The sequence below is a fragment of the Balearica regulorum genome, chromosome 12 (assembly GCF_011004875.1).
Source record: "Balearica regulorum gibbericeps isolate bBalReg1 chromosome 12, bBalReg1.pri, whole genome shotgun sequence".
Classification (NCBI taxonomy): Eukaryota; Metazoa; Chordata; class Aves; order Gruiformes; family Gruidae; genus Balearica; species Balearica regulorum.
In genome coordinates this window covers 824509-834189 of record NC_046195.1, presented here as the reverse complement: position 1 = coordinate 834189, position 9681 = coordinate 824509, and positions in this window count along the sequence as shown.

Below are 9681 nucleotides of genomic sequence, written 5' to 3'. Positions count from 1 at the left end.
TGGTCCTGGAACTGGGGGAGTGTGGGGTGATGCCAGGACCCTGCTGGGATCCCTGTGTGGAGGGCTTATCTCATGTTTGGTTTTCTCCCCCTGACCGACTTACAATTTCTCCCAAAAGGGCCAGTGGAAAATATAAAGCAGAAAAAAAAAAAAGGTCATGGCTCTGTCCTGGCTGGCGTGCACTGGCTGGCAGAGATGGGGGATGTCCCCCTAGCTTTCTCACCATCCCTTCCCTCAACCTTACCCATCTCAGCCCCTTCCCCAGCTGCTTCCCCCACCCTGGCAGTCCCCAAAACACTTTCTTGGTGTGAACGGGGCGCAGACCCACCTAATACATCCTCGGCCTGCCCACACGTGCCCTGCAGCACCTGGTCCAGTTGGGCAGAGGAGCTGATGCCGCTGCAGCGTGCGGGTCAGGCTTGCAGCAGACAAAGCAAGGGCCCCTCCCCAGGCCAGGCTGAAGCCCGCGGGCTCTTCCCTAGCAGCGAGGGGCCGGGGGCGGCCAGGCATCCTCAGGGGGTCCGGCCATGCTGCCGTCCCGTGTGAACGTGGCCTCTCCCAGCTCGCCCGGGGCACGCACGACCACGTGGGAACGTCCTGTCCTAGCAGAGGAGGTGGGGGAGACAGTGGGGGAAACGCGGGGGTGGGAGCGCAGTATCGCCCTGCGATGGGAACCGACCGCACCGAGGAGGGGGTCTTCAGGGATAAATTTAGTGGAGGCGAAAGAGCCCAGCTGGCTCCAGCTGGCCGTGCGATGAGCCGAGCGTGCCAGAAGCGTGTGTGGCTCCTGCCCCTGCTGAGTGGCAAAGCGCTGCTGGAAAGCCCCAACTACCCAATGGGGGCAGGAAGATGGGGAAAACGGGTCCCTATCTGCTGAGCGCGGGGACCAGCTGGTGCGTGGCTGTGCCAGGAGACGTGCCTGCCTGGGTACTGCGTCACCGGAGACACAGTGCCAGCGATGTCCCGGGCCTCGCTGCGTGGCCAGTGCACGCGGCACTGGCTGGCTGCTCCCCCCGGCCTTGCGGTGTGGCAAGGGCGTGTGAAGTGCCATGCAAATGCTTGGGCAAAAATGTTTCTCCCTCTGGATTTGATTTTCTGGTCCAGGGTCAACTCTGAACGGTGCTCCCTTGGGAGATGGTGCTGTAAGGGAGCCTCTCATGCTGTTCTTCATATATTTCCCTGCGCTCCATGTCATGCCAGTCCTGGAAATCCTGTGTCCGCGTCCTTTCCTTTGGCATTTACACCCCTGGGCCAGGTTGAGTGATGGCTCACCTGCTGCTGCAGTGCCATCCCTCTGCCCCGACCCCGTCCCTGCATCCCCCTTCTCATGAAGATCTTCACACAGACACCTGAATGCTACCCCAAGAGGAGACCAGGCTCAGATGCCACCCTCTCCTCGCACCCAGCGTGGCAGGTTGGCCATGGAAAACCATCCCCTTCCAATGGTGCCACGTGAGCCAGGCATCGCTCCTTCTCTGCGTTGGTGCTGCTCCCTGGGGCTTTTGGAGGCAACTTTCCACCGGGCTCTTTGAGCCAAGCAAAATTATTTTGTGCTGCTTTCCTGCATCGGGGAAGCACTTGCCATGTTATTCATTAACCTGGTTAGTCACATACCCATAGCGCTGGACTAAATATTGTTTAAACCAGTGAACCTGAGCCTCGATTCACCCACTCCTTTCTACTCTGAGGTACTGCGGCTCCACAGAGGAGGAAGTTTGCACCCTGAGCTGCCCCAGGGAGAGCTGAAATGCAGAGGGCAGAGAAGGGTTTGCAGGAGGTGAAGGAGCCCTGGCACAAGCTCCCTGGGGCTGCAGTGCCCTGGGTATTCCCAAAGCCAGGGCCTGGTTTGGGTTTGAACGCGGTTGGGTTTTGGGGCTGTGCCGGCACCCTTTGCTGCTGCATGTGCCAGCCCTGCCCCATGCTGGCAACACTGCCGTTCCTTCCGCTTCGCCGAACGGCAGCCAGCCTGAGACAGAGCCTGTTTAATTCAGCAAGTCATAAATTCATAATGCTTATTTACCACGCAGGGCCATGAATATTTGATAGCGGCCGCTGGCCCGCTGCAGCATGGCTCGTGAAGGAAAAGGAGGTGGCTGGTGGGGGGCTGGCGATGGGGCTGGCACGGAGCAGGGCTGTCCGGGGCTAGTGTGGCTGTGCCGAAACAGGGCTGGAGAGACGTGGGCTCCTCCTCCAGCCCTGCAAGCCTGCCAGCGGTGGGAAGAAGCCGTGATGGGTCCGCTTAGAGATGCGTGGGGGCCGGGACAGCAGCTGGAGGCTGTCAGGTTGAGGGAGGAATGAAGCAAGGAGCTGGGCACAGAGGGGGGGAGCCTAGAGATTGGTGATGATGGGGGAAATTCGGGGACCTCGGGGGGGACGGGTCTTGGTTGTTCCCAGGGTGTCCCAGGAACGACCATAGGGGGCCGCCCCATGTGCAGCGCTCGATGGCGGCTCCGCTCGGCAGCAGTTTGGCGATTTAGCGCCGTGAACTCGGGAAGCCCCTTGACCCCCGACCCTGGCTCACTAATTGGCTGTGGGGAGGATCATTGCCGTTCATGGAGGGGTAAGGAGGAAGGAAACCTTCTCCCCGAGAGCTGCCGAGACTTCAAGGAGAAGGCACGGGCGGGGGAGTTTAGCTGTGCAAAGACAATATTTTGCAGTTCACTCCAAAAAAGCCTCTTCCTGCTTATGGATCTCAAGCGTTTTGCCCAGCGTAAGCAAAAGCTGTCGCAGCCAGTGGCCCCCCCGCAGCTCCTGCCAGGCCCCTGCTCCATGCTAGCAGTGCTGAGGGTCGTCTTTTTTTGGTCTTTTGGAGGGGACAACTCTCTCCTGCCTTCCCTTTCCCGAGGTCCCTGTTCCCTTGGGTGCGCGAGGGTGATGGAGGGAGCCAGGCATAGGCTGTACCCCTGGAAACTCAGGGCTCCCCCATGAGCCAGCCCAGCTTCCCACCGAAGGGCCGTGGCGGCAGGGGGATGGCTTGGGGATGACGTGTGGAGCCGGGGGCTCGGTGGCTGGCGAAGCCTGATGGGATGCGATGGCTCTGGCTGGGCATGTGGCTGCAGGTTGCCATCACGGGGGAGACGGGGCTGAGGCAGCTCGGTGCCTTCCCTGGCATCGCTCAGTGAGCGTCAGGGCCCGCGGCATGCTGCCGATAAGGTGGCCCTCAGCCACCGGAGCTGCGGTGGCACTCGCTTGCTGAGCGGTTCACCACTCTCCCTGCCGTGCTGAGACAAGCCAGACCAGCCCGAGTGACAGGTCTCCCCTTTTACGGTAGCTTTTATCTGTCGCTGGGGAATGCAGCCCCAGCGCCGGCTCAGCCCGCGGCAGCACTGCCGACAGCCATGCCACCTTCCCTCCTGCTACCCCAAACTTTCCCATCAGCTGGCCACGTCTGATCCACTGGCTCCTGGACCCACCGCTGCCACACTTGGGGGGATGTAGCAGGAATTAAAGCCCCTTCCCAGCACACTGGGGGTCCTCCCCTGTACTGGCTTCGCTGGGAGTGAAGAGGGCACGTGTCTGGTGGCGCCTTGCAGCTCCATGCCGGATCAGGCAAAGCGGGGTGCCGGTGCATCCCTGGGTGTTGCATCTCAAACCCTGCAGCCTTTACTCTGCCCTGGAGGCTCCCCCACTTCGGACCTGAACTTTTCACCCAGGACGTGACTCCGCACACTCCCCTGGTCGTTGCAAAACCGGTGCTGGTGGGGCTGCTATCGGGGTTGCGGCTTAGGGGATTTGGGCACGTGGCAGACGTGGGCAGCTCTGTTTTAATTTACGGTGACAAAATGTTTATGGGCCTCATGCTAGAGCCCATACTTCATTGTCTCTGTGGTTGGCTTCCTCCGCTTACAGCCTAGAAAGGACCAGATCGCTGTGAGCTGGTGCTGAGAGAGGGGTTTCCCATGACGGCATGCATGTCCTCTGTACCAAACTCTGTCACCTTCCCCCTACAGCGAGCCTAAAACATGGGGTGACAGTGTAGGAGAACAGCGACCACGCTGCTTGGAGGGCATGAGCGAGACGGGGGTCAACAGGCAGGAACTGGGAAGATGGGGTCTGTCTTGGTGTTTGCTGGGAAGCAACTCTGAAGTGACGTAGGACGGCTGATGGATGGGTGGGCACACGTATGGGAACAAGCCCTCGCTGCTGCCACATCACTGGGAGCAGAGTGGGAAGACCCTAGACGCCTCCAAGAGAGGTGTCCCCCTCGGTCACTGCCCCAACTGGCTGTTTTCAGGCTGTCCCAGAGCTCTGCTCTGTTGGGCATCTCCACTGGTGTGGCCTGATGCTCCCAGTCGATCCCCAGCAGCATCCCTGCCAGACTGCACTGTGGCTGCTCTGGTTACAGGGTGGCCGTTTGGTGAAGCGCTCAGCCAGCTCCTGGCCCTCCTTCAGGTGCCTGTTCCTCTGAAATATTCATCCGTGTGCTCCGCGGGAAGCACCGAATTGCTCTAAACCTCTGAATATTTCATCCCCCGCTCTGCGAATGGTACCGCCGTTCTGCTGGAGCTGGTGACGTCCCTGAGCTCAGATCCCTCTGAGATAAGCTGCAAAAAAAGGCAGGTTGGTGTCCTATAAGCCTGCCCGCTCACTGGGGCCGTGACACCAGCCTGCCCCACCACGCAGCCCCCTTCTCCTCCTCTTCTCCCTGCTGTCTCCATAACACCTCCCAAGCGCAATATTTTGTTCCCACCAGCGACCGTTATCGTTAAGGGACTGGGCAGATGGACCCAATGGGAACACTGGGAGCAGGTGGGGGCAGCTCTGCCTGTCCACTGGGTGCTGCCCAGGGTGGGTTTGGGTGCAGTGGGTGGTGGGGTGCAGGCATCAGGGCTCCTTGGGGTGCAGCGATTAATGGAGAGGTAGGGCGCAGGGATTAGCATGCAGGAGCTGCAGGGATCAGCGAGGTTGCAAGGATTAGGGACTAGCAGATGATGCATACACTAACAGTGGGTGCACGATTTAGCAGGGGTGCAGGGATGAGGAGAAGGAGCAGGGATTTTTGGCGGCGCAGGCATTAGCAGCGACACTGGGATTAGCAAAGGGCGCCAGGTTTTGCACAACAAGCTCTGCCTTTCAGCGTTTGCCTGTTGCTGCTGAGGCACCCAAGCTACTCATTATTCTGATTAATTCGTCAGCAATTTTGACCAAATAAGTCAAGAAAGTGGAAAAATATCTGAAGAGCTTCTTGCCCCTTGCTGTCCTGCCTGGAGCGGGTTTGGGAGCTATCGCTGCGGTGCCAAGGCTGGTTGCTGGCCCCTCCGCTGATTTTGCTGGTCTTGGGGATGGGGGATGGAGGGAACCCAGGGTTGCTCACCCTGGGGACACAGAGAAATGTGTCTGGCCCCATCCCACTACCTCACCCTACTCCTTGGGGGGCTCTTTCTCCACCTCCTTGCTCCAGGAGTTAAAACCTTCCCTCCAGCCTGGCGTTGCTCATGGAAAGTTTATATATAGCCTTTTGTTTTTGCCAGCGTCCCCCTTGAGTTTAAATAGCTCTTCCCCGTCCCTGGTGTTGACCCCGGATGTATTTATAGAGAGCAATCAGATCTGTACTCAGCACTGAACAAACCAAGCTCGTGTCATCCCCCCGTGGGACGCTCTTACATCAGCGTGGCTTCACGTTTAGCCTTGCCCCTAAGGAGGAGGCCTCAAGGACTGGAGGGGGTCTGCTTGGAGGGTTCATAGCTGGGGCTGCGCCAGGCTGTGGACAGCTTACTTTAGAGTGGCTGCACCAATTCTGGCCTTGGAGTAGCTTTTAGGATTGCCATCATTAGGGTCCAGAGTGAATGCTGGCTTGCGAGGACCGGTGCCGTTTCTCCCGAGACTGTCGTTTCATGTGTTTGATGTCGTGGTGGTGAACCGTATCTCCTGTGCCAGGGGCCATGGCAAAGCCACGGCTGCGAGCGATCCCGCAGGGTGGTTTAACTCCCCGAGGTTCATCGGGAGACTCCTGCCAGCTCCCCCCGTGGGTGCCAGCTCCGCTCCCACCCTGGAGGTCTGGGCTGCCGGGCGGCCTCCCCTCCAATCTCAGCTCTTGACTATTTAAGGCAAATCTCCTCGCTGGACTTTTAAACAAAACCCGGGCTCCTCTCGCTCTCCTCGTTTTAAATAACTCGCCTGGCGTAAACAGAACGAGGCATAAGACTATAAATCAGGCATTCCCGGGACCTGCCTGGCAGGGCGTGCACGCAGGGGGCTCGCCAGACCCCCGAGCTTCACGGGGAGCTCTTTTCGGTGCCTGGTGGGGGAGCAGGCGTACGCGGGGAGTGATAAGAGGGCAAGAGGGGCTCTCGTGGGGCAGGCGTTCCCAAGGAGACTAATGAGATTACAGGCCGAGAGGCGCTGCCTGGGCTGCCGGCGTTTGGGGCAAAATAATTAAGGTTGCAAAACAGTTTCCATCACAGCCCCTTGCTTCTCATTCCCCACTGAGGCTGGAATTTTCCAGGCCGTATTCCCTCCCTGAAAATGCATTTTTCCTGGGAAGTTTGAACTGGCGATGGTCAATGCAATGGGTGTTTCACAGGGATTTTGGGGGGAAATGCCTAGACTGCAGGCGTGAGCCTGGCGTGTGTTGCCCTTGGAGATGGGCACTTTGCACCACAGGATGTCCCCTCCATCAGCCGAAGCGATCAGCGATGACCGGCTCTGGAAAATCGTCCCTTGCTGCCATCAGTCCTCCATGCTTACACGCTGTGGTCGAAGCAGAACAGAAGTAATTACAGCTCGTCCCAAGGACCAGTGCTTCCCGTGATAAAACTCTTTGTTTTCTTTGGTTTTAGGGCTTTGCCAAACTTTAATCGTGAGCTGAAGTCTTTCATGCTGGGTGTCCAGCATACCAACATATGCGAATTCATCTAAACAGTCCAGTTTAAACAAGTCTGGCATTTCTAGGACTGAGAATTGAGAAGATGTATTGCTTTGGTTTGCTGCCAAGGCTTGAGACTCCAAGGAGTGAGACTTGGGGTGCCTTGGGGATGGGGACGGGCCACTGACTGTGCCTGTTGGGAACCTCATGCTCTGGCCAAGCCGAGGAGCCCTCGAAAACCCCGCAGGTCGTGCAGGGTCCTGGGCTTTGCCCGGCTGAGCTGTGGTGAGCACCCCCTGCATGGGGACAGCACGGGAAAGGGTGCTGCTGTGGTGCCTTGGCTTTCGTACCCCCAGCTCCAGGAGGGCAGGAGCCACAGCGGAGCCATGCTGCTGTGCCTGGCCCACCCTGACTCACCCCTCTTGTTATCCACATGACTGAGGAGCAGCCTTCAAAGTGCTGACGGTGGCCTTTACAGAGCAGGTTGCACCCTTGGCTGGGAAGTGTCATCTCCAGGAGGAGGATGTGGGTCCACCTTGGCCAGAGGAGATGGGAGGCTGGAGTTAGCAGGAGGTCTTCTCCATGCCATGCTTGGTAGGCTGGGATGTCCCCCGTGACGGGCAGTAGCAGGCAGGGTCCCACGATGGAGGTGTCCCAGGCTGCCCTCCTCGGTGCTCAGCACAGCAGGGCTTTACATTTGCCTGGAGAACAGCGGGGAGGAGGAGGAAGGAGGCTGCAAGGACGCTTCTTCCCTACCCTTGAAGCCACCCGTGGACATGTACCCCCAGGGTGAAGGCGCAGAGGGCTGGCCGAGGGGAACCCGTGGGAGCAGGGAGCGTCCTGGTGAAGGACATGATAAATGAGCTGATAAAGGGTTTTTCCAGGCTTGTGGCTGCTGCAGAGAAAGTGCCATATCCAGGCTGGAGGGATGCTCATCCCGCACATCCCCTCTCACTGGCTTGCTCCATCAGGTTTTGGGAACTGCGGTGCATCACGGCCTGTCACCAGCAAGAGCAGCAGCGGCAGGGGAGCTGAGCCATGCTGCCTGCAGTGGGATTGCTCACTTGGATTTTTGGCCATCTGTTTTCCAAGTCGGAAGGTCGTGTGTATGTTGGTCATGTTGCCAAGGATTCCTCCACAACAAGTCCTTTTGTTTTATTTGACAAGGTCTCCAGTGTGTAGAAGGGCTGGACATTAATAACTTTCATGAAAATGGGACGTGTTTCTCTTGGGAGAGTTCGGGTAATGCTTTCTGCGATGACCAGGGAACATATCATGTGGCAGGGCTCGAAGCTACCCGCCTCCTCCATTACAAAGGTGGCCCTTCTTGACCATCTAGGTGCTTAATGGCAAAGTTTGGGAGCTTTTCTGCCCTCCATATGATCCATAATGTCTGTTAATTAGGTAATTTAGCAGAAGATGAAGAGATCCTGGTCTGGAGAGGCCATGTTGATCGTCAGAGGTAGATCTGCTGAGCAGGATGGGACATGGCTCCTCCACTTGGTAGCACCTGGCTGAGGGATCCTAGCTTGGGCAACCTGGGTTTGCTGACACCCAGAGGTGCCTGGGCCAGGTCCCGGGAGTAGGACAACACATGAGGGCTCAGCACACCAATGACACTGATCCTCTCTCAACGACCTGGGTCAAGCCACATCCTGTCCCTGCTGCTCCAGCCACCCACGTGGGCACTGGAGCTGATGTTCTCACTGAGGACCCCGTCAAAACCTCAGTCAAACCACTGCAGAGGGTGGGAAGCAGCAGGATCTGGGCCAGCAAGGGCTTGCCACAGTGTCCTGTGCCTTTTCCCTGCCGCCGGGACAGATCTGGAGACAGTTGGCGCCGCTTTCGAGTGCCAGACGCTGAAGCAGAGCTGCACTTGCTGACGGAGGCAGTGATAGTGGGGCTGGGGGGGAGCCTTTATCCCCCGCAGAGCTGTGAGCCCGTCCCTCCACTGGCGGGCGGCTCCCACGATGGCCCAAATGATGATACAGATCCAACTGTAGAAACCCCTCCGTCGTGGCCTGCGTGGGACCGCAGCAACCTGGGTGGCTCCCAGCTCCTCTGTGGTGGAGGCACCACACTGGTCGTATGATCGGTGAGGTCCAGCTGCAACATGGGGAGAATTTTGCCCCTGAGAGCACCACAGTGGCTTCAGCTGCTCTCCTGGCTGAACAGTGGTGGAAGGAGCTACAGGGGATGGACACAGAGGGAGAGCCCTGATGCTCAAACGCATCTGCAAGGTCTGGGCACATTGCACGGACCCGATGCTGAGACAGCCCTCGCCCCACGCTCGGCAAAGCCGGGTTTCTGCCTCCCGTTAAGTGCCAGCTATCGATGCCACTTGGGCAGCGGTTCAGTGCAGGATGAGTGCCGGAGCCAGGCTTGCAGCCACCCCATGCACGGGGCTGGGCTGGCTTTGGGGCTTTTAACAAGTGTCTGTGTAAAAGATTCCCACCGGTTTGTTCCCCCACAATTAATATGCCCGGACAGTGCAAATGACACATTAATTATGAAACTAAAGAGATAACAGTACATTGTTTAAGCACTGAACAAGCAAGGAGGAGCACCGCCCTTTTTTTCTCCGCATTTCATCTTCAAGGCAAAAATCGAAGAGTTTCAGGGCGGACTAGAGAACTGTCTTAATTTCCTAGGTGAATAAATGGCAAAAGCCCTCCATGCAGCCGTGCTTTTTCCACTGGGACGTTGCCGGCATGCTGCATCTGCAACCCATCAGAGGAAAACGTTTGGGTTTATTGTTCCTGCTCCTGGCTCCAAACAGGCTTTTCTGTTTAGCGGCATTTTTTTATTCAAATTTTGTAAACACGAGCTCTCCTCACCCCTTTTTGGTCTGAAGCCCACTCGGTGGGTTCACGTCA